This window comes from Lactuca virosa, chromosome 1, assembly GCF_052849685.1.
Source record: "Lactuca virosa cultivar CGN04683 chromosome 1, Lactuca_virosa_CGN04683_v6, whole genome shotgun sequence".
NCBI classification, from domain to species: Eukaryota; Viridiplantae; Streptophyta; class Magnoliopsida; order Asterales; family Asteraceae; genus Lactuca; species Lactuca virosa.
Window position 1 is genome coordinate 208,959,960 of NC_136426.1, and position 25,409 is coordinate 208,985,368.

Consider the following 25,409-nt stretch of genomic DNA (forward strand, 5'->3'; position numbering starts at 1 on the left):
TTTCAGGCGAAACTGCCCTAACACAAACAATCAAGGGGCAGGAGCAGCATGGAGAGTTTTGACAATGGGTCAGTTGTTGGGTTTTGAGCATTCTAACACTCCTAAGTGTACATGCAACCCTAAATACCTTGGATCTATGTTTTCTCCATTATACATGCAAATATGAACTTTCCAAGGTATTCATCCTAACTAGCATAATAACATTGATTCATATTAATATATCAAGTTAGAATTACATACCTCTTTGATGTAGAATGTCTTCATGAAGCTTGAGTGCCTAGTGCCCCAAGTGTGACACCTCAAATGGTTCACCCAACACCAAATACACTTGGAATAGATTAGAGAGAAATCCACACTTCATGAAAACCGGCTAGCCCTTTTACATATACTCTAGTGCCGATTTTGTCAACAATAAGATCTTTATATAGTGTCACAATTATGGTAAACCCTAATTGTCATGGCTTTCCATTTCCTTGGATCCATGGGTTCAAATACACCATGGAGCATCCATGGAGCATCCTATGGGTTTTACCCCAACTTGATAATCCATGGAGTCTTAGCCCACTATACAAGTATGGATGATTTACACAATCAACCCATATATTTAATTAGTCTTTTCTTGATCACATAATTAATCCTAGATTAATTCTTGATCAATACTAATTAAATAATCTTATTAATATATTAGAACTTATAATATATTAACCAACCTTAAGTGTTATTTCTCTCATAATGCATGATGTCATGCAACCCAAATGGACCATGCCGGGTCGGGTCAAGTCTTACCAATTATAGTTATGGACTTAGACATTAATCCAACAGTCTCCCACTTGGATAAGTCTAAAACTATTATTGCAAGTATGACTTCAAGAACCGACTGGCAACTGTAGCTCTCAAAAGCTTCTGTCGAACTCTGACCTTGCCGATGATCTCTGACCTTTGTCAATGACTTGTCCATTAGATAAGGGTGTTGGGTTATGAGCATTCTAACACTCCTAAGTGTACATGCAACCCTAAATACCTTGGATCTATGTTTTCTCTATTATACATACAATTATGAACATCCAAGGTATTATCCTAATCTAGCATACAAAATAATAAATATAACAAGATAGAATACATACCTCTTTGATGTAGAATGTCTTCATGAAGCTTGAGTGCCTAGTGCCCCAAGTGTGACACCTCAAATGGTTCACACAACACCAAATACACTTGGAATAACTTGAGAGAAACTTGAACACTCCTTGAAATCGTCTAGCCCTCACACTCACATATTAGTGCACGATTTCTTGAGCCATGGGATTCTTTTATATGGTGGCTATTAGGGTTACACCATGTAACTCATAACTTTACCCATTCCTTATGCTCCATGGATTTTAACCTCCATGGAGTATCCATGGGTCACCCCATGGACTTAGTCCAACATAAGGAATCTTGGATCACAAGCCCACATATATAAGAATGAATGATTTACACAATCAACCCATATATTTAATTAGTCTCCTTTTGATCACTTAATTAATTCCAAATTAATTCTTGATCAATACTAATTAAATAACCTTATTAATATATTAGAACTTATAATATATTAACCAACCTTAAGTGTTATTTCTCTCATTATAGTCTATCCAAATGCATGATGCCATGCAACCCAAATGGACCATGCCGGGTCGGGTCAAGTCTTACCAATTATAGTTATGGACTTAGACATTAATCCAACAGTCTCCCACTTGGATAAATCTAAAACTATTATTGCGTATGACTTCAGGAACCGATCAGCAATCGTAGCTCTCAAAAGCTTCTGTCGAACTCTGACCTTGTCGATGAACTCTGACCTTTGTCAATGACTTGTCCATTAGATAAGGGATCATATATTCCTCCATTCTAGATATCATATGGACTGAGACATGGATTATCAATCATTCTCTCTGTCCATTTGTTGTTTCCCGATTTCCGATTCATGATGACTGACTGATTGAACAAATCAAATCAGTCCTGGCTTGGCCAAGCACTCACATGTATCATCTTTAAATCATCGAGGGGCCCACATATATCGCTTTTATCCCGAAGGTAGAAGGAATGGATAAACTTCGACTCATATGGCTTGTTCTACTACTTGTTGAATCATACACAAAGGCACGTTTTATAACATCGAGTTACCAATGCGTTTTCGTGCAATCAATGTATAACCAACTCATAGTAACAACTCATATCTCTAGGTTTGAAGAATATAAGATATTATCGTCTCATGATCACTCATGATAAAATCCATGAAGTTATTCAAATGAGCGCGGGTTGAATCCAATACTCAGAACTTATGAGCACTCATGAGTGTTGTAGCACCACTTTTGTCCACCAACTTGGACCTCTACAAACCAACCCATGACAGTCTTGATTCATATCTACTTCCAACATATGACCGACTGTGGATGGTTTGAATAACTTAATCATTCAGGAAGAGCGACTTAGTTATTCTGGAAGTCAAAACATGCAAAGTGAAACACAAGAATAAATGAATCAAATATGGTATCAAACCCTATGAATATAAATAAACACTTTTATTTATCACCATACTGATTACTCATTATTCATTGTTTCGGTTTTATCAACTTTATACTTGAATTTAAAACAATAGTTGTCCCATGCTCCAAGCATGTACACTATGTTTTCTAAACACTAGTCATGCCATACACCAAGTATGCATACTATGTTTGTCTATGATCTTTACTTTGTAAAATAGATCAATTGAACATCACTCCAATGATCCTCTTTTCACAGTCCCAAATCCTTACTGCAAATGCAAGAATTCCAAATTCATGCCATTTACTGAAATCTGTTAGATTCTAAACTTATATGCATTGATCCTCTTAATGATTATGCACGAAGTCAGAAAGACTTGACAACAATCATTACAGAGCATTCCAAAGGAGATCAGCTCCTTGGAAACATCCTTCTTTCATTAAGTTTCCTAATCTTACACAGATTGAATAATTTCTAACTTTGAAACATTTCCATATTCCATTTTGACTATCACTTCTGAACAAGAGTTTCCTCCTTACAGATTATGTCAATATGGTCCTTCCAGAATTAACATTATACTTCCAACTGTCCTTGAGCAACCAATCTTTGGTAAACCTTAGATTGTCCTCGACAATTGCTTAATCATTTTAGTCATATCCAATTCTAGACCTTTTCCCTTCATAATGCCCCAGGCATTTGGAAAATTTTAGAAAGGATGAATATAGCACATGTAATCGATCCTATATCCGAAGCATATGGGACACGATTCATGATGTCTCACATAAAGACTAAACCAGTCTTTTGCTATAATATTTCCATTTCAATTTGCCAAGTTCTCAAAATTCAGATTATGAAAAGGGATGCCGTAATCATAATCGAATTTTAGAACGCAAATAATGGACCCATATATAGAATTTCCTTATGTTGAGCCATTCCAACATGAAATTCATATATATATCCTTGATTAAATACGATTAAAATCTCAATCTAAGCTTTTAGAATTGAAATCGAATTTTAGAACGCAAATAATGGACCCATATATAGAATTTCCTTATGTTGAGCCATTCCAACATGAAATTCATATATATATCCTTGATTAAATACGATTAAAATCTCAATCTAAGCTTTTAGAATTGAAATGAAGTATAATTTCCTCTCCCTTAATTATAGCAAAACAACTTTTTCAACCCCTGCAACCTCACGAATTGAAACTTTTGTTTTCTATAATTAACATTGCTAACTTGCAATCTTTGTCATAATTATCATGCTCCCACTAACATGATGATTATTAGCATAACACTTATGCTCCCACTAGCTTTGACATGTACTCAGAAATCAGCTGACTTTCTTACCAAAGTTCAGATTTCTGATACTAGATTGTTTTGATAAAACTTTATCAAAATCATACACCTCTCTTAGATAGCTCACATGTGTGTCTAAACAATTTTAAAACTATGAAAAGGGATGCCGTAATCATAGTCTCAATTGTTTAGACCTTTGCCACTTCTCACAAGTCCATGTTAGTGTGCCGGTAAACCACACATGCTCCACTAACGACTTTGAGAATGCAAATATCACAATTGCTATCTAGCTAAAATCTACTTAGTGAAAGTGTTTCCTCACCATCATTTTCATGAATCGGAGAGAAACCTTATGACACTTAGATTTAATAGTGTATGTGTTCTTATCCATGTGGATTTGTCAAAACCATAATCACAAGACAAGGTTAGTGACAAATCCAAACTCATATTGATTAAACTTGTGCAATCTTAAATTCTTGCCATTTGGCAGCTCAGGTGTCTACCATTGCTTCCAAGTAGTTGTGCAACCAACTGAGAACTCTCAGAACTCCTATGCAAAGCCAACTTGAATAGGCACAAAAATTTCAACACGATAGGTTATAAACCTCAAGTCGTGTGCTAGTGAAGGACTTTAGGTTTTATTCTTGATTAAGTCTTGAAACTTTCAAGAGCTTTAAGACTCCCACTGTCCTCTTGACATATAAGACTCCCTTGTCAAATATTCAAGAGATAGTGCGGATTCTTTATCAAGACTAACACTTTACACAATTGGCCTAAGTTGGTCTCTGTTTTATCCAAAACATCACAACTTACCAATTTCAAATGTACAAGAGTAGATAACCTTTTACTCTTACATTTGACTAGTGTTAACAAACCCTCTTTAAGATATGTCACTCAAGTTACAATCTTGGAGTATGACTCTAAGAATTGTTTTGGAACGAAGTATGACTCATCTTTTTGATTTAACCATTTCAACAATTCATGACTCCTCTTCTTATTCATAAGAATGCACTAAGATGACTTTAGAGGACCAATTGTGATATGGTATCTTAATCATTAAGATGATCATAAACATGATACTAAAGTACTCTCCCATCTTTTCAGATTTGAGAAACTTTTATCTTTCTGCCATTCTTTGATTCTTCTTATTCGTTCTGTCTCACATTGAAACTTCTCCAATGCTACAGACTTATACTTAAACTTATAAGTATAACCATATTTACTGAACTTAAGTAAATCATGACGAATAGTCTTCTTGATCTTTTGTGGTGGACTTGACCAGTGCACAAGAATGTGTACTCGATCCCTTAGTCCTTTCCTTATTCACATAAGGAATTAGTCTTAATTTTCCAAGCTGAAAGTTCTCATTCATCATACTGTACAACTTGCATGATTCCAAGTTTCGGTCCAATTGAACCTTGGGTGATGAGAATCTTTCCTTATTTGGTAATATTAGACACTACCACAACCGAAAGAATCAAATCCATTTTTCCAATATTGCTATCAATGGAATCTTATAAGCAACAACTTTTCACAAATGCCATTGTAAGGATACTTAAAATAAATAAAATCAAAACCTTTTTCTTTTATTTTAAAACTTTGCGGAAAAACTTATCCTTACAATCCATATGAAAACCTTGTTGTTATCTATTCCTAAGCAATATAAATATCATAACTCTTAAGTAATAGCCCAAAATTCTGATCACCGAACCATGCGATTGAAATCCATCTTTGCGATCAGAATCAGCATGTACTTAATAGAGTTAGACAATGGACTTTACCTGAAGTAGAGCCAAAGTTATTGACTTTAACATCCTTAGGTAAATTTGGCAGCTTCGTAACCAATGCCCCTTCCTTTGGCAATAGTTACCTATGGACCCTTGATAATGGGACTATCTCAGACTTTGCCTCTCTCTTTACCATTGGGTCAACCGAGTTGACTATGGCCGATCCCTTTCCATTGGGAAGAGAGAGCTTTACTGGATATCCAATGTCATCATTGTCAATGTCCATAGCATTTTAGGAAGTTGATCTTAGCAAATAGATAAGATCATTAAGGGTCTTGTCTTAGTCTGTTTCATAGGATTCCCAAAAGAACTCACTATGTGACTTAGAAAGTAGTTGAGCCACCAACTTTCTCAAGACTTTGACACCCAACTCTCCCGGCTTTTCAATATGTGACTACATCTCCAAGATGTGATCACACCTAGACCTTGCCTTGCCAATAGGGCTTGAGTGACCTTAAACTTTTTAGGAACTTGTGGGTTAGGGAGAATAATTGGAGGAGGTGAAAGAAGTATGATATCCATGGGACATCATCTTCATTTAGGAAAGCTTGTTTCAAGAGATTTGGGAAGATCATAAATGTCTAGACCAAACATCTTTTTGGGAGATATTCAAGATAGTTGATTTAAAGTCCTTAATATGACACCCAATATGAAATATTAAGGCTAGGACCCAACAAACTATTTTATAACTTAGAAGAGGGATGCCGTAATCCAAGCTATAAAATATTGAAGGTAGGTGAATGACGATTCACCAATTTCCACCATGAAAAACGAAATAATTTATTAGGTTTTAATTGGATTTGAAAGTCCTAGATCTTTGAGATTCATTGAACTGTTCAAAGGCATGTTTCAATCTCGAGTGTGCCCTTCAGGTTTTGTGACTGGGATGCCGAGGATCACAAAACAAGGTGTGAATAACCATGCAAATATACTTGGTACCCTTAATATTTACCCCTTAATCAGTGTGTCGGTTAACCACAGACGCTCCACCGATACTATGATAAATATTAAGTTACCCTTTGCCTACCTTGTTAAGTCCAGGTTAGTGTGTCGGTTAACCACACACGCTCCACTAACGACTTAAGCAAAGTGCAAAGTGTAATTTCATGGGTTAGCACCAAATTCACATTTTCCTAAGTAACTAAGATTGGGTATTAATAAGAGTTTAGTTACTTAGTATTTATCATTAATACTTTTAATGAAAGGAGAATTATAGTCCTTGTCCTACCCGTTCGGCTAACGACCCTCCACCAGTCAAGGAAGCGGTGGGTGAGAGTGGACACCCATTAAACTGCCATTTTATAGGCAGTAACCTTATACCCCCTTATAGACCGGCTTCGTGAATGAAGCCTACTAACGGTAAGACTGACTTTACTCTTATACATATATATAAATATTATTAACTTATAATATTATAAAGTATAAGGGTTGAATTTTAACTTTTAAAATTCTAAGGGCTAACTTGGAATTAAAGTATTCATAAGTGAAAACTTTTCAAATTCCAAAACTTGAGGGCAAGTTTTGAAACTATTCAAAACTAATTAATTCCATAACTTATGAGTTTAAAGTAGTTTTAATTAAAAAAAAAACTCTTCAAGTTCCATAACTTGAGGACAAGTTATGGAAGACTTTAAACTAATTAATAAAAAAAAATAACTTTTTTTTTATTGTAACTTATGGAACTAATTAAGGTTACACTTTTTTTTTTAATTTAATGAAGAGACTCTTGAACCTCCATAACTTGAGGACAAGTTATGGAGTCATAAAACCATTTAATTAGAACTAGACTCTTCATTTTGTAACCTTTGCCAACTTTTATGAGTTTTATGATTCTTAAATGTGACTTTTCATATAACTTGAGGACAAGTTACAAAAACACACTTTGGAATCAACTCTTAGATTAAAATGGATTGAAAACAACTATTTCACACAACTTTTCTATTAATCTAAGAACCTCATAAGAACAAGATAATTCAAATCATCAATCTTCAAGAAATTAGCATGAACATACAAACTAATATAAATCTTGAAATTATGACAATTATCTTAGAAATTGGATTAGCATGAACATTACCACATCAAAAACAAGTTTATAAGTCCAAAAACATCTTAGGGTAATGTTCCTAGTCCAATTCCAGCCTAAACAATCGAATATATGCATCCAACTCGATTTTTCAGCTACTTTTGCAAGTATAACAAGAAAACAAGTCTAGGCTCTGATACCACTGTTGGGTTATGAGCATTCTAACACTCCTAAGTGTACATGCAACCCTAAATACCTTGGATCTATGTTTTCTCTATTATACATACAATTATGAACATCCAAGGTATTATCCTAATCTAGCATACAAAATAATAAATATAACAAGATAGAATACATACCTCTTTGATGTAGAATGTCTTCATGAAGCTTGAGTGCCTAGTGCCCCAAGTGTGACACCTCAAATGGTTCACACAACACCAAATACACTTGGAATAACTTGAGAGAAACTTGAACACTCCTTGAAATCGTCTAGCCCTCACACTCACACATTAGTGCACAATTTCTTGAGCCATGGGATTCTTTTATATGGTGGCTATTAGGGTTACACCATGTAACTCATAACTTTACCCATTCCTTATGCTCCATGGATTTTAACCTCCATGGAGTATCCATGGGTCACCCCATGGACTTAGTCCAACATAAGGAATCTTGGATCACAAGCCCACATATATAAGAATGAATGATTTACACAATCAACCCATATATTTAATTAGTCTCCTTTTGATCACTTAATTAATTCCAAATTAATTCTTGATCAATACTAATTAAATAACCTTATTAATATATTAGAACTTATAATATATTAACCAACCTTAAGTGTTATTTCTCTCATTATAGTCTATCCAAATGCATGAGGCCATGCAACCCAAATGGACCATGCCGGGTCGGGTCAAGTCTTACCAATTATAGTTATGGACTTAGACATTAATCCAACAAAGGGATCATATATTCCTCCATTCTAGATATCATATGGACTGAGACATGGATTATAATCATTCTCTCTGTCCATTTGTTGTTTCCCGATTGCCGATTTATGATGACTGACTAATTGAACAAATCAAATCAGTCCAGGCCCAACCGAGCACTTACATTTGTCATCACCAAATCATCGAGGGGCCCACAGATATCGCTTTTATCCCGAAGGTAAAAGGATTGGATAAACTTCGACTCATATGGCTTGTTCTACTACTTGTTGAATCATACACAAAGACACGTTTTATAACATCGAGTTACCAATGCGTTTTCGTGCAATCAATGTATAACCAACTCATAGTAACAACTCATATCTCTAGGTTTCAAGAATATAAGATATTATCGTCTCATGATCACTCCTGATAAAATCCATGAAGTGATTCCAATGAGCGCGGGTTGAATCCAATACTCGGAACTTATGAGCACTCATGAGTGTTGTAGCACCACCTTGTCCAACATCTTAGACCTCTACAAGCCCAACCCATGACAGTATTGATTCATATCTACTTCCAACATATGACCGACTGTGGATGATTTGAATAACTTAGTCAATCAGGAAGAACGACCTAGTTATTCTGGAAGTCAAAACATGCAAAATGAAACACAAGAATAATTGAATCCAATATGGTCTCAGAACTTATGAATATAAATAAAACACCTTTTATTTATCACCATATGATTACACATTATTCATTGCATACTGTTTCAAATTATCAACTTTATACTTGAATTAAACCATTAGTTGTCCCATGCACCAAGCATGTACACTATGTTTTTTCTAAACACTAGTCATGCCACACACCAAGTATGCATACTATGTTTGTCTATGATCTTTACTTTGTGAAACAAATCAATTGAACATAAATCCAATGATTCTCATTTCACAGTCCCAAATCCTTACTGCAAATGCAAGAATTCCAAATTCATGCCATTTACTGAAATCTGTTAGATTCTAAACTTATGTGCATTGATCCACTTGTAATGATTATGCACAAAGTCACAAAGACTTGACAACAAACATTACAGAGCATTCCAAAGGAGATCAACTCCTTGGAAACATCCTTCTTGCATTAAGTTTCCTAATCTTACATAGATTGAATAATTTCTAACTTTTAAACATTTCCATATTCCATTTTGACTATCACTTCTGAACAAGAGTTGCCTCCTTACAAATTATGTCAATATGGTCCTTCCAACAATTAACACTATACTTCCAACTGTCCCTGAGCAACCAATCTTTGGTAAACCTTAGATTGTCCTCAACAATTGCTTAATCCTTTTAGTCATATCCAATTCTAGACCTTTTCCCTTCTTAATGCCCCAGACATTTGGAAAATTTTAGAAAGGATGAATATTATAGCACATGCAATCGATCCTATATCCGTAGCATATGGGACACGATTCATGATGTCTCACATAAAGACTAAACCAGTCTTTTGCTATAATATTTCCATTTCAATTTGCCAAGTTCTCATAATTCAGATTATGAAAAGGGATGCCGTAATCATAATCGAATTTTAGAACGCAAATAATGAACTCATATATAGAATTTCCTTATGTTGAGCCATTCCAACATGAAATTCATATATATATTCTTGACTAAATTTGATTAAAATCTCAATCTAAGCTTTTAGAATTGAAATGAAGTATAATTTCCTCTCCCTTAATTATAGCAAAGCAACTCTTTCCCAATTGAAACCTTTTGTTTTCTATACTTGCAACCTTTATCATAATTATCATGCTCCCACTAACATGATGATTATTAGCATAACACTTATGCTCCCACTAGCTTTGACATGTACTCAGAAATCAGCTGGACTTATAGAAATCAATACTTTATTGACTTTCTTACCAAAGTTCAGATTTCTGATTCTAGATTGCTTTGATAAAACTTTATCAATATCATACACCTTATCTTAGATAGCTCACAGGTGTGTCTAAACAATTTTAAGAACTATAAAAAGGGATGTCGTAATCATAGTCTCGATTGTTTAGACCTTTGCCACTTCTCACAAGTCCATGCTAGTGTGCCGGTTAGCCACACACGCTCCACTAACGACTTTGAGAATGCAAATATCACAATTGTTATCTAGCTAAAATCTACTTAGTGAAAGTGTTTCCTCACCATCATTTTCATGAATCGGAGAGAAACCTTATGACACTTAGATTTAATAGTGTATGTGTTCTTATCCGTGTGAATTGTCAAAACCATAGTCACAAGACAAGAATAAATACAAATCCAAACTTATATGGACTGAACTCAATCTTAATTTCTTGCCATCTGGCAGCTCAAGGGCCTGCCATTGCTTCCAAGTTGTTGTGCAACCAATTGAGAACTCTAAGAACTCATATGCAAAGCCAACTTTAATTGGAATGGGCACAGAATATGTCAACACGATAGGTTATAAACCTCAAGTCGTGTGCTAGTGAAGAACTTCAGGTTTTATTCTTGATTAGTTCTCAAGACTTTCAATACCTTTAAGACTCCCACTGTCCTCTTGACATATAAGACTTTCTTGTCAGATATTCAAGAGATAGTGTGGATTCTAATCAAGACAAACACTTTACACAATTGGCCTTAGTTGGTCTTTGTTTTATCCAAAACATCACAACTTACCAATTTCAAATGTACAAGAGTAGAAAACTTTTACTCTTACATTTGACAAGTGTTTTAAACCTTCTTTAAGACATGTCACTCAAGTTACAATTTTAGAGTATAACTCTAAGAATTGTTTTTGGAACGAAGTATGAATCATCTTCTTGATTTAACCACTTCAACAATTCATAACTCATCTTCTTAACTATCAGAATGCACTTAGAGGATGAATTGTGATAAGGTCTCAAAATCATTAAGATGGTCTTAAAACATGATACTAAAGTACTCTCCCATCTTTTCAGATTTGAGAAACTTTTATCTTTCTGCCTAAGTTGATTCTTCTTATTCGCTCTGTCATACATTGGAACCTTTTTCCAATGTCTCAGAATTACCCTTAAGCTTGTAAGTATAACCATATTAACTGAGCTATAGTAAATTATGACGAATAGTCTTATCGATCTTTTGTGGTGGACTTAACCAGTGCATAATAATGTGTACTCGATCCCTTAGTCCTTTACTTGACTCACACATCCATGTGAACAAGTAATTAGTCTTAATTTTTCCAATGCTTGAAAGTTCTCATTCATCATACTATAACTTGCATGATTCCAAGTTTCCATCCAACTGAAACTTGGGTGATGAGAATCTTTCCTTGTTTAGTAAATTTAGACACTACTACAAATGAAAGAATCAAATTCATATGAAAACTTGTTCTTGTCTATTCCTAAGCAATGTGTCATAACTCCTAAGTAACAGCTTCAAAATTCTGATGCGATCGAAATCCATATTCGCGATCAGAAGCAGCATATACTTCCTTCAAGCTTTCTCTTTTTATCCTTTGATTCTTACAACATCACCATGTGACTCAGTCACATTATGTAATAAGAATCTCCAAATAGGAACTTAACAGAGTTAGACAATGGACTTTACCTGAAGTAGAGTCAAACTTATTGACTTTAACATCCTTAGGTAAATTTGGCAGCTTCGCAAACAGTGCCCCTTCCTTTGGCAATTTTAACAAATGGACCCTTTGGTAATGGTACATGGGACTATCTCAGACTTAGCCTCTCTTTTTACCATTTGGTCAACCGAGTTGACTATGGCCGATCCCTTTCCATTGGGAAGAGAGAGATTTACTGGATATTCAATGTCATCATTGTCAATGTCCATAAATTTTTAGGAAGTCGATCTTAGCAAATAGATAAGATCATTAAGGTTCTTGTCATAGTCTGTTTCATAGGAGTCCCAAAGGAACTCACTATGTGACTTAGAAAGTGATTGAACCACCAACTTTCTCAAGACTTTGACACCCAACTCTCCCGACTTGTCAATATGTGACTTCATCTCCAAGATGTGATCACACCTAGACCTTGCCTTGCCAATAGGGCTTGAGTGACCTTGAACTTGTGGGTTAGGGAGAATAATTGGAGGAGGCGAAAGAAGTATGATTTCCATGGGACATCATCTTTATTTAGGAAAGCTTGTTTCAAGAGATTTGGGAAGATCATAAATGTCTAAACCAGACATCTTTTTGGGAGATATTCAAGATAGTTGATTTAAAGTCCCTAATATAACACCCAATATGAAATATTAAGGCTAGGACCCAACACAACACTTTTATAACTTGGAAGAGGGATGTCGTAATCCAAGCTATAAAATATTTGAAGGTAGGTGAATGACGATTCACCAATTTCCACCAAGATAAACGAAATGTATTATTAGGTTTTAATTGGTTTTGAAACTCCTAGATTCTTTTGAGATTCATTGAACTTTTCAATGGCATGTTTCAATCTCGAGTGTGCCCTTCAGGTTTTGTGACTGGGATGTCGAGGATCACAAAACAAGGTGTGAAGTAACCATGCAAATTACTTGGTACTCTTAAGTGTTTACCCCTCAATCGATGTGCCGGTTAACCACACATGCTCCATCGATACTATGATAAACATTAAGTTACCCTTTGCCTACCTTGTTAAATACGAGTTAGTGTGCCGGTTAACCACACACGCTCCACTAACCGACTTAAACAAAGTGCAAAGTGTAATTTCATGGATTAGCACCTTATTCACATTTTCCTAAGTAACTAAGATTGCGTATTTATAAAAGGTTTAGTTACTTAGTATTTATCATTAATACTTTTAATGAAGGGAGAATTCTAGTCCTTGTCCTACCCGTTCGGCTAACGACCCTCCATCGGTCAAGGAAGCGGTGGGTGAGAGTGGACACCCATTAAACTGCCATTTTATAGGCAGTAACCTTATACCCCCCTTATAGACCGACTTCGTGAATGAGGCCTACTAACGGTAAGACCGACTTTACTCTTATACATATATATAAATATTATTGACTTATAATATTATAAAGTATAAGGGTTGAATTTTAACTTTTAAAATTCTAAGGGCTAACTTGGAATTGAAGTATTCATAAGTGAAAACTTTTCAAATTCCAAAACTTGAGGGCAAGTTTTGAAACTATTCAAAACTAATTAATTCCATAACTTATGTGTTTAAAGTAGTTTTAATTAAAAAAAAAACTCTTCAAGTTCCATAACTTGAGGACAAGTTATGGAAGACTTTAAACTAATAAAAGAATGTAATTTTTCTTTATTTTGTAACTTATGGAATTAATTAAGGTTACACATTTTATTACTTAATGAAGTGACTCTTGAACCTCCATAACTTGAGGACATGACTCTTCATTTTTTGTAACCATTGCCAACTTTTATGAGTTTTATGAAACTTAAATGTGACCTTTCATGTAACTTGAGGACAAGTTACACAAACACATTTTAGAATCATCTCTTAGATTAAAATGGATTGAAAACACATAATCAATTAACTTATCTATTAATCTAAGCAACTCATATGAACAAAGATAATACACATCAAACTTTTTCATGTAATTAGCATAACTTTTAAACTAATACAAAACATGAATCTATTGATAATTATCTTTGAAATTGGATTAGCATGAACATTACCACATCAAAAACAAGTTTATAAGTTCAAAAACAGCTTAGGGTAATGTTCCTAGTCAATTTCTAGCCAAAACAGTCGAATATATGCTGTCTGGGGGTCCAACTCGTCGAGTGCACGAACCAACTCGACGAGTTGGATGCTTTTTGCCTTGGACTCGGCGAGTCCATCAGTGGACTCGGCGAGTCTGCTGTGCAGACAGCACCAAAATTCGATTTTTCAGCTAATTTTGCAAGTATAACAAGAAAACAAGCCTAGGCTCTGATACCACTGTTGGGTTTTGAGCATTCTAACACTCCTAAGTGTACATGCAACCCTAAATACCTTGGATCTATGTTTTCTCTATTATACATGCAAATATGAACTTTCCAAGGTATTCATCCTAACTAGCATAATAACATTGATTCATATTAATATATCAAGTTAGAATTACATACCTCTTTGATGTAGAATGTCTTCATGAAGCTTGAGTGCCTAGTGCCCCAAGTGTGACAGCTCAAATGGTTCACACAACACCAAATACACTTGGAATAGATTAGAGAGAAATCCACACTTCATGAAAATCGGCTAGCCCTTTTACATATACTCTAGTGCCGATTTTGTCAACAATAAGGTCTTTATATAGTGTCACAATTATGGTAAACCCTAACTGTCATGGCTTTCCATTTCCTTGGATCCATGGGTTCAAATACACCATGGAGCATCCATGGAGCATCCTATGGGTTTTAGCCCAACTTGATAATCCATGGAGTCTTAGCCCACTATACAAGTATGGATGATTTACACAATCAACCCATATATTTAATTAGTCTTTTCTTGATCACATAATTAATCCTAGATTAATTCTTGATCAATACTAATTAAATAATCTTATTAATATATTAGAACTTATAATATATTAACCAACCTTAAGTGTTATTTCTCTCATTATAGTCTATCCAAATGCATGATGCCATGCAACCCAAATGGACCATGCCGGGTCGGGTCAAGTCTTACCAATTATAGTTATGGACTTCGACATTAATCCAAAATCAGGTTGAAGCAGTGCAGGACCCAGCCGTTGTCACCAGTTCGTTCCTACTTAACAACTCGTATGCATGCATCTTATTTGATAGCGGATTAGAGCGAAGTTTTGTGAGTAATAAGTTCAAACATTTACTAAAACAACAACCCTAGAAGCTTAATGAAGCCTTCACGGTGGAAATGGATCATGGAAAGACTGAATCAACTAGGGATATCTATGTAGGGTTTACACTAACGCTAAACAATCACACCTTCCAAATAAACTTGATGCCTGTAAATATTAGAAGTTTTGATGAGATTATCGGCATGGATTGGTTGAGCCCCCATCATGTCAATATTATGTGTCACGAGAAGGCCGTTAGCCTTCATCTTCCTAATCACGAAACCCTAATAATCTACGGAGATAAACCCGGCGCAAACCTTCGCCTTATCTCGAGTATCAAGGCACAAAAGTGTCTACAAAAGAAGAACTGCTCATTCCTTGTTCATGTGGTGGATAAAACCAAGAAAGAAGCGAACATTCAAAACATCCCAGTGGCATGTGACTTTCTGGATGTGTTTCCAGAAGAACTTCCGGGAATACCCCTGGAACAAAAAAATCGAATTCCGAATCGACCTTGTGCTTGGAGCCACTCCGATCACCAAATCACCCTATAGGTTGGCTCCTGCTGAAATGCAAGAATTGTCATGCCAACTAAGTGAACTCTTGAATAAAGGATTCGTAAGACCAAGCTTCTCTTCATGGGGAGATCCAGTTCTTTTCGTTAAAAAGAAAGACGGATCCTTACGGATGTGCATTGACTATAGGGAACTGAATAAGCTCACCATCAAAAACCGGTATCCACTTCCACGAATCGATGATCTATTTGACCAGCTTCAAGAAGCTAGTTACTTTTCAAAGATAGATCTGAGATCCGGTTATCATCAACTCAAAGTCCGAGATGAGGACATTACCAAGACTGCTTTCTGAACTCGTTACGGTCATTACGAATTCGTCGTGATGCCCTTCGGTCTAGCAAATGCTCCCGCTGCATTTATGGACCTCATGAATCGAGTTTGTCGCCCATTCCTTGACAAATTCGTGATCGTTTTCATCGTTGATATTCTCGTATACTCTCGAAGCAAGGAAGAGCATAGTCAACATCTTCGACAGATCTTAGAGACCCTTCGAGCCGAAAAGTTGTATGCGAAACTCTCCAAGTGTGAGTTTTGGCTCTGTAGTGTAAATTTCTTGGGACATATAGTCCGCCAGGAAGGAATCCATGTAGATCCCTCCAAGGTCAAGGCCATTGAAGGCTGGGCAATTCCGACAACGCCAACGAAGATTCGCCAATTCTTGGGTCTAGCAGGCTACTACCGAAGATTCATTCAGAACTTTTCTAGGATAGCCAAACCCCTCACCACATTGACACAGAAAGGCGTACCTTTCAACTGGATGGAGAAACAAGAGATCGCCTTCCAAACCTAGAAGCAAGCCCTCTGTAGTGCTCCAGTGCTATCCTTACCGGAGGGAACCGAAGACTTTATAGTTTATTGTGATGCTTCGAATCAGAGTTTAGGCTGTGTCCTTATGCAACACGGGAAGGTAATTACTTATGCAACCAGCAAACTGAAAACACATGAAGTAAATTATACCACACATGATCTCGAACTGGGGGCGGTGGTCTTCGCTTTAAAATTTTGGAGGCACTACCTATATAGTACCAAGTGCACCATCTTTACAGACCACAATAGCCTCCAGCACATTCTAAATCAAAAGGAACTAAACATGAGGCAATAAAGATGGGTTGAACTATTAAATGATTATGAATGTAAGATCAAATACCATCCAGGCAACGCTAACGTGGTAGCCGATGCCCTGAGCCGAAAGGAGTATTCAAGTCGTCGTGTGAAGACCCTGTCAATCACCATCCAATCTCATCTAGCCTCACAGATCAAGGAAGCCCAATTGGACGCCTTGAAGCCGGAAAATATCGCTAGTAAATCACTACGAGGAATGGAGAAGGAGCTCGAAGTTAAAGACGACGGAACTCACTACCTCATAAATAGAATATGGGTTCCCAAATTTAGGGGACTCAGAGAAGTAATTATGCATGATGCCCACAAGACGCGATATTCTATTCATCCGGGGTCAGATAAAATGTATTTGGATATCAAGCAACAATATTGGTGGCCTAATATGAAGGCAGAGATAGCCACTTTCGTGGGTAAGTGTCTTACATGCGCCAAAGTGAAAGTGGAATACCAAAAGCCCCCGGGACTACTGCAACAACCAGTGATACCCGAGTGGAAATGGGAGAGGATTACCATGGACTTTATGACAAAATTACCCAAGACAACTGGCGGGTTGGATGCAATATGGGTAATTGTAGATAGACTAACAAAATCCGCTCATTTCCTGCCAATAAAAGAATCCTACAAGATGGAAAGGCTGACCCGAATTTACATCAAGGAGGTTGTGAGACTCCATGGAGTGCCCGTATCTATTGTCTCGGATCGAGATAGCAGATTTACTTCAAGATTCTGGCAATCTCTTCAGAAGGCAATGGGAACACAGCTAGATATGAGCACCGCCTACCACCCATAGACGGATGGTCAGAGTGAGCGCACCATCCTGACACTCGAGGATATGCTCCGAGCTTGCATGATTGACTTCGGAAAGTAATGGGATACCCACTTGCCTTTGATCGAATTCTCCTATAACAACAATTATCACACGAGCATCAAGGTTGCTCCCTTCGAGGCGCTCTATGGTCGAAAATACAGATCGCCCCTATGCTGGGCCGAGGTGGGTGACACTCAACTAGAAAAAGGGCAATTGCTAGCCAGCACTCTTACAAGATCTGAAATCATCCGTGAAACGACCGAAAAGATAGTCCAAATCAAAGCTCGACTTCAAGCATCGCGAGACCGATAGAAGAGCTATGCTGACAAGCGGCGAAAGCCACTAGAATCTCAAGTTGGGGATCGCGTGCTATTAAAGGTGTCTCCATGGAAGGGAATGATTCTCTTTGGGAAAAGAGGAAAATTAAACTCGCGATACATTGGACCGTTCGAGATTCTTGCCCGGATTGGTCCAGTGGCTTACAAGCTGCAGCTACCCGCCGAGCTCAGCAACGTACACCCAATGTTCCATGTCTCAAATCTGAAAAAGTGTCTATCAGATGAAACCCCTGTCGTTCCTTTGGAATAGATTGAAATAAACGAGAATCTCCTGTTCATCGAAGAGCCAGTCGAGATTATGGATAGGGAAGTGAAGCGTACAAAGCAAAGTCGTATTCCGATTGTGACGGTTTGATGGAGCGCAAAATGTGGGCCGAAATTCACGTGGGAACGTGAAGAAAAAATGAAGCAAAAGTACCCTCACTTATTCTTTCCTTCACAATCCTAGTTTTCAAGAGAATTTCGGGACGAAATTCCCTCTAACGGGGGGATGATGTCACAACTAGCATTTTAGCTAGGAAATTCTATTCTCGTGTAATCATTCAACTATTGTAAAACATATACTCTAAGTAAATATCACTCAGTGCTCATTTAAATTCACCTTTCATGTTCAACAAAGAGTCTGAAAACCCTAAGATTCCCGGTTTGAATCCATATTGGACTAGGATTTCCTTATTAGGCCTAATTGACCAATAAGTATTCAATTCAACTATTTTGGGCTTAGGACCCCTAAATGGGCTCTAATTGGACCCACTTCCATAAATCTATAACATTTTGGACCATTTGGGCCTAGAATGATTTATTCTAACCCTAATGGGCCTTATTGGGCCATAACCACTCCAGTAGACCCTAATGGACCTAAAACCTATCCCTTTATCTTATATTGGGCCGTAAGTGTTTCCAAGGGCCATTGGGCCGAAAATTTTATGATTAGGTTCCAAAAATCCTAACTAAAGTTTAATGGGCTCAAACTATTCCATTCCTATCTTCTTGACCCAAACTCTCGGCCCAACACCATTTAACAAAAAAAAAAAGAAATGAAATGGGGGGGTTTCACTTTGGAGGTGCCACCTCCATATTATTCACCATGTAACAAGGCATGGTCTCTCATATTTCCATGCAAAGTCATCTCACCTCTCTCTCCCCTGTCTTCTTGATATCTCTGCCGAGAGCAAAGACCACACACACACTCATTCAAACACTCTCCAAACACTCTCAAAGAATCTCCTCCTTCCTCCAAGATCTCGAAAATTTGCTAGAGTTCTAAGGATCTTCATCAAGTATTTCCAGTCTTTGGTAAGTTATTGTCAAACACAAGTATGTTCTTTCATCTTAACATGAAATACTTCTTCTTACAGAGTTTTATTCCATGATCACACCTTAGAAACTTCATAAGCTCGAAAACTACCTCAAGGAGCTTGTTAGAGCCAAAAATCACATCAACTTCTTCCACTTCTTCTTCAAAACCAAAACATCAAAGCAAAGGTGAGTTCATACCCCCTTGTTTTCGGTTTTCATATGATTTTTGGGGGAGAATGCAAGTAAAATGTGTAGATCTATGTGTTTTATGCATATCTTGTGTGATTTCTTAGTTTATTTTGTGAAAATTTGCTAGATCTTAACAATCTCGATATTTTAAGTAACATTAAGAAAAGATCCATGAACTAAGACACTTTATACATCATATTATCAAGTCAAAAGTGATTATATGTTTAAGATATAAAAGTTTACAACAAAAACCTTGTTAAGGGTCAAAAATTGTCAAGAAACAAAAGATAAGGGCAAAAGGTGACATTTATGTTTTTATAGGGACCGAACAGGTCCTACTTGTATAAAAAGGGATTTTTATGATAAACATACCTTCCAAAGGGCCAAAAAAATGTAAATTTGAGCTCAATGGGCCAAACATTTGGGCCTCATGGTTTTGGGCCCAAATTTGCGAAACAATGAAGTTTTTGGGATTAAAAATGTTATTTGGCCAAAGTTTGAATCATAAATGTAAATAAACCAAATTTTGGGGTGAAAATAACATTTATTTCTAAATTGGACCAAAAATGTAACTTTTATCAAAATTGGGCTGAAAGTGACAATTTTTACAAACAAGAGGTCGAAAATGAAATTTTCTGCAAAACTGGGCCATAAATGTCAAAATATAAATTTTTGGATTAAATTCGTGAATTTCTAAATATTTGGGACAAAATTACAAACTTTTATAAATTATGGACTAAAGTATTATTTTTACAAAACTTTGGGCCTTAATTGAAAATTTGAGGATTATTGGCCAAAAACGTCGTTTTTACAAAAAGCGGACTTTTTATTATCAATTTGGTAAACCTCGGGCTAAAACAAACAACGGAACAATAACGAAGGGATGAAATACGTCGATAACTATTTTATTGGGCCTAATATTCACATTACATGGCCAATGGACCTTAAGGGCTCATTCAAGTGTATATTGAGCCCAATACTTTTCAATGACATGTTTATTGGGCCTTGCGACCCATTTACATGTTAATTTGGGCCTGAGTTATGGGTTACATGTTTGTTGGGCCTTTGTGGTCCATTTACATGTCTATTGGGCCCAAATTACCCTGTTACATGTTATTGGGCCTTTGTGGTCCATTTACATGCTAATTGAGCTTGGAATGCAATTCACATGCTAGTATATCGTAACTATACCTTTGCGTAATCATTGAACTTCGTATACTTATATATGTACCTTTTGAATATGAAAACATACAACATACACTTAAACATTAAACATAGTACAAAGGGTTGAGAATCTAGTGAGACATGTCGATTGGCACCTCTGAGTGTACAATCGTAGCCTGTAGTTATAATCAGAGTTTCCTGGAGGGAAAGCGGGAGTTTGTGTATAGATCTATACGCGGTGACCCCCCACGCCTTAGCTGTTCGCTACAGCTAGACTAGGCCAGTCTAAGGCGACAAAATCTTGAGCAATACCGGCATTTGGAAAAATGTCAAGACGGGCAACCTAGTCATCATCATGCATGGTTATAACAACTCATATAGGGATTCAGTACCAAATTTAACATTTCGAAGATAAACCCTTCGATTGTGTCAATGCAAAACGACTTATTTAACGATACAAGAACCACGACATTGTTATAAATCTGAAAATATCGGATTTTCCAGGGAAAATATTCATATACAATTATCACTTACTCACAATACGAGAAATCTAAACTACATTCATATATGTTACAACTATGAAATTCACACATGCATTTATACTTGATTTTCACATCATTTTCAGACACTTCATAGAAAATATCGGATTTTCTTGGTTTTTCAAAAGATACAAAGACTTTTGTTCAAATATACTTATGAACTCACTAACATTATATATGTTGACTGTTTTCAAAATAACTTGTATTCTCAGGTAATCGTTAAGCTGGAAGACTTTCAAGTGTGTATGGATTTATTTTGTGTAACAACCCTTATCGTACTATTAATAATTTGTGTGACATCCCGAAATTTAGGGCTAAATTTGTAAACGGTCAGTTCACTGTGAACCTTTTGTACCTCGACCGATTGAATATTAATGCATATTTTAGTAGAAATATAATGTCATTTTAAATACAATAAGATATGAAATTGTATCTTATCTCCAATTATGGAAAATGTCGAACAAATTTCAAAGCGCAAATTGTAACATTAGTTAATGACCGAAAAACTGAAATTTTGGTATTAAGCGTCTTTAAACAAAGAAAATATTTTAGACTCGTAGTACTTGTTTCCCTGATCGCGGATATATAAAGAACGCCGAAAACGGGGTTCGTATGCAAAATATATGACCGTTTAAAAAAAAATCAAACCAATATAACACTGACCTTATCTGATTTCATAAACTGTATTGATCAGTTGAAGCACTTGCGCACATCAGATGAAAATTCCGTGTTTGGACTCATACTAAAGTCTAATATATACAATGCTATAGTTAAAATATTTTTAACAAAATATTTACAAACTCGAAAAAATAAATAAATAAACTTGTTCGGGTTTCGGAGCCGTTGAACTTCAAACTATTATTCGCCAAGTACCCCTTAATTTATCTAAAAGAATAAAAAAAATAATACTTAAATAAACATAACAAACATGAATAAATAAAATAAAAGTAATAATACGCATGTTTATTTAAATAAATTTATTTCACGAAAGCATATTAGTCTAGGGGCAGATTTGTAATTTCCTGAAACTAATTTGGTGACAATATATGAGATTAGATGGGATTGGTTAGAGTGCCAAATTACAAGGACCATTTATGCCGAAACTGGGAAGATTGGGTCTTCTTCCTCACTGCATACGACTGCATTATGCAGTCTGCATATGACTTAATCATTTTTCCTCCATTGATAACTGATGTACAAACGAATCTTAGAAAGCCAATTTGTCTTACCCCTCAAATGTATCCCTTTAACTTATCTGATAAATCTCTTTCCATTCTTTATCTTAAAAGCTCAAATCGTTGGTGAGATAGGAACCCCGATTTGAAGTTCCACCATATCCCCACCATAAAAACAGCATTGCACCACCGTGAGCCGCCTACTGCCGCTACTCTTAGGCAACCTCCTCTTGATCAGAAATCATCCCAACACCACCCCATTGTAGTCCGCCTCTTACAACCTCTCCCTCTCGCCGGAATCCGCTCGAAACAGAGGAGAAAACGGGCAAACTCGTCAACTACTATCGACTGCCACCCATCGCTGACGCCCACTTCATCACTCACCGTTGTTGCTGCTGTCGGAATTCCACCCCTCCGACCATCTGCCACCTTCTTCGTCCCTCTCTCGTCAATCTCGCCGGACGAAACCCAGGGGCGGAGCATGGGAGCTTCCGCTGTGTGCCACCCAACACCACTCCCTGCCATCCTTCCTTTGGGGTTGCTGCCACCATGAAAACTCCGATTAGCAATCACATTCCACCACTATAAATAAATCGACCACCACCTTATACCCCCTCCTCTCAATTGAAAATCACCACCAAACACCACTCCCATTTGTTTTCTCCGCTGATTTGGACCAGAACCCAACCTAAAACCAGGCGGGAAGAGGCCGCCGGAGCTCTGCCACTCACCTACATCCCCGCTCACTGCCACCGTCGCCATTCTCCGACGCCATCTCCGTCGGGATGCCTCCGGTAAGTCATCTCCATCCTCTCCATTTCGTTCCGATGACCCACTGTCGAGCATACAGCCGAGAACTAAGAGACCCAACGAACGGGTCTCGTTCCAGTTCATGTATCTGTAGCGAGAGAAAGAAGACGACACTGTGTAAACTTTTATTCAGTTCGTTTAAAATAGACCCTGAAGATGTATCAAGTTACCAATCAGACCCCCGTCTTCCAAACTTGAATTCAAAATAAACAGAATGGCCCCTCCCATGTAATTTCCTTACAAACTGACTCCAAACTCCTAAACTGTCATTAAAATAATCAGGAACAGCCCCTTTCCTCGATTTTTTTTAGCAAGATGGGTACAAAACTGTAACTTAGGCTGAGAATATGCACTTTCAGCCCCTGTTTTTGAAATAATTTACGAGATCAGTCCCTTGTTGAAAACTTTTAGCAAGATTAAACCCTAGAATTTAATTGTTTTAATAAAAACCACTCCATACCTAATAATTAATATCAAAACTACCCTTTTGGTTATTAGGTAAAATTAAATAGAACTGGTGATTCGTTTTAAGAGCACGGAACGTCACAAAACGACATTCGCAACAAATTTCACCCTCGAGACTCGTTCACGCTTCAAGGGTGAGTGTTACGTCCTCTTTTTATGTTTTATTATTTTGGGGGGAATATATATATATATATATATATATATATATATATATATATATATATATATATATATATATAAATATATTTTCCGGTTATGAAATGTGTTTGTAAACATGCTAAATCTATATATCGGTTATGGAATACGCATATAAAAAATATTTCTAGTTTTAATACTTATTATTGTCAAAATAGTGTATTATAAACCGGTTTCTTTACAATATACATGCGTTTAGAAATATTATTACTCATGTGTATAATTTATTTTACTTACATCGAGCATGTACAAACATATTTATTAATTATATATGTATAAATTATAACAATTATATCTTGGAAATCATTCATGCATGTGAAGAAACATTTTATCTATTTAAGCGAGTGAAATACATTTTTACGGATTTATCGAACTTATTCAACTTGTATAGTGAAACTTTACCGTATAACCTAGTTAATGACCTCTATAGTGAGACAATATTCATTACCTAAGTTTAACCACTTAGCATTCCCATTTAACTATAACCGTTAATCCTCGGAGCGAGATACGTATGTATAGATCTATACGGGTTGACACCCCCACCTGCGGTTGCTAGCTACAACCTCGACTGATCAATCGAAGCGGGTGAATATTTATCTTTGGTATAACTACGACGTCTAATGAAGCGTTGTGCAGGGATTATAACTGGTCACATAGCTCGGTTATAGGACTCACTATAGGCATTAACCAGACTCTTTAACTAGAAACCACGGATTCGGTTTCTATGTTTATCAAACATTTTAAGTATGGACTTACTTATGGTATAACTCTTTATGAAGCATTTTAAGTATGGATTTACTTATGGTTTAACTCTTTATCAAGCATTTTAAGTATGGATTGACTTATGGTTTAACTCTTTATCAAGCATTTTAAGTATGGGTTTACCTATGGTTTATCACTTTATCAAACATTTTAAGTATGGATTTACTTATGATTTATCTCTTTAACAAATATTTCAAGTATAGATATATTTGTGATTTAACTCTTTATCAAACATGGTTTTAACCACAAAAGAAATACTTTCTAGACTTATAAAGTATCATTACTGCGGTTAGCAGAAAACCTATAACTCTCACCAACCTTGTGTTGACCCTCAAATCACATGTATTCTCAGGAGATCAGTGAACCAACGTTTAACAGAAGATTTGTTCATTGATTTTCGGGCAATCTAGTCTCATTTAGTTTTTGTTATGTCGGCCTACTTGTTAAGGTGAATTTATGAACCTATTAATATATGTATGAAAATTGTATTCGAACTTTAAATTTGAATGTAACTGCTATGTTGTTATTGTTGTAACTTGTGATGTATATTCAATTTGCTCGGGATCCATGAACTAAGTCGCACAGCCCGGCGTATTCCGCCGCCTCGGCCGGGGGTGTGACAATTTGAATCTATGTAGCTTATAACAATGTAC

At 36.3% G+C, this 25,409-nt stretch overlaps 1 long non-coding RNA gene across 1 annotated transcript; it reads left to right on the top strand.

The window, feature by feature from the left end:
* The first annotated feature begins 22,680 nt into the window (after positions 1–22,680).
* On the top strand, positions 22,681–25,205 carry LOC145108477 (uncharacterized). The gene is made up of 3 exons (XR_013708296.1): positions 22,681–23,318; positions 23,833–23,933; positions 25,109–25,205. It is a non-coding gene; the product is annotated as an uncharacterized LOC145108477 (long non-coding RNA).
* The last annotated feature ends 204 nt before the right edge of the window (positions 25,206–25,409 follow it).